Source organism: Anoplopoma fimbria, chromosome 15 (assembly GCF_027596085.1).
Source record: "Anoplopoma fimbria isolate UVic2021 breed Golden Eagle Sablefish chromosome 15, Afim_UVic_2022, whole genome shotgun sequence".
NCBI classification, from domain to species: domain Eukaryota; kingdom Metazoa; phylum Chordata; class Actinopteri; order Perciformes; family Anoplopomatidae; genus Anoplopoma; species Anoplopoma fimbria.
This window is the reverse complement of record NC_072463.1, coordinates 7,524,099-7,524,670: the sequence shown is the minus strand read 5'-3', so window position 1 is coordinate 7,524,670 and position 572 is coordinate 7,524,099.

Below are 572 nucleotides of genomic sequence, written 5' to 3'. Positions count from 1 at the left end.
CAACACATATGGAATTATGTGGTAAACAAACAAATGCTCAACAAACCAGAATATATTTTAGATTCTTCAAAGTATATATATATATATATATATATATATATATATATATATATATATATATATATATATATATATATATATAGTACCAGTCAAAAGTTTGGACACACCTCATTCAATGGTTTTTCTTTATTTTTATTTTTTTCTACATTGTAGATTAATATTGAAGACATCCAAACTATGAAGGAACACATATGGAATTATGTGGTAAACAAACAAATGCTCAACAAACCAGAATATGTTTTATATTTTAGATTCTTCAAATATATATATATATATTCCCTTATGGGACCTTTCTGGAGCTCTATTTGCTGTGTCACGTACCATAACCACGCATGCATTTAAAGAGGAATTTCCTCAGAAATAAGAAGTGTGTGTGACTCTGAATGAAAAGTGAGTGTAAAACGGAAAGTCCTCTCCATTCTAATCCCTGCGGTCCTCCCGTGTGTGTGTGTGTGTGTGTGTGTGTGTGTGTGTGTGTGTCGGAATTTCCCGCATGGACAGAGAGGGATCTT